The sequence below is a fragment of the Erythrolamprus reginae genome, chromosome Z, assembly GCF_031021105.1.
Source record: "Erythrolamprus reginae isolate rEryReg1 chromosome Z, rEryReg1.hap1, whole genome shotgun sequence".
Taxonomy (NCBI): domain Eukaryota; kingdom Metazoa; phylum Chordata; class Lepidosauria; order Squamata; family Dipsadidae; genus Erythrolamprus; species Erythrolamprus reginae.
In genome coordinates, this window is record NC_091963.1 from 108,391,863 (window position 1) to 108,392,572 (window position 710).

Here is a 710-nt window from a genome sequence, read left to right on the forward strand (position 1 = left end):
ACTTTACGAAAGGCAAGGAGGGTGGGGGCAGTTCTAATCTCCGGGGGGAACTGGTTCCAGAGGGTCGGGGCCGCCACAGAGAAGGCTCTTCTCCTGGATCCCGCCAAACGACATTGTTTAGTCGACGGGACCCGGAGAAGGCCAACTCTGTGGGACCTAACCGGTCACTGGGATTCGTGCAGCATTCAGTTGGCATCTGAAAATCAGAATGGGACAGAAGCATTTGGGAGGGGGGGGGAGATTTTACAGAATTGGGAATGTTACTTACTGAAGTGCATCTCCTTTATAAGGCAAGCAGCAGAAATAGAAGTGAAGAAGGCATTTAGTCCATGCAAAGTCTGAAGAAGAGGTTTCACAAAGTCCTCAATCTGCGACCACTTCTGAGCCCCAAATTTCCATGTTTGTTAAGTGAATTTTGCCCCATTTTACAACCTTTTTTGCCACAGTTGTTAAGGGGAGAGATGTACTGTAGTTATTAAGTTAGTAATACTGCCATTAAGTGAATCTGGATTCCCCATTGACTTTGCTTGTCAGAAGACTGTAAAAAATATGACTTCAACAACCGAGTTGTCGAAGTGTGGAACTCATTACCAGACTCAGTAGTGTCAACCCCTAACCCCCAACATTTTTCCCTTAGACTATCCACGATTGACCTCTCCAGGTTCCTTAGAGGTCAGTAAGGGGCGAGTACAAGTGCACCAGTGTGCCTT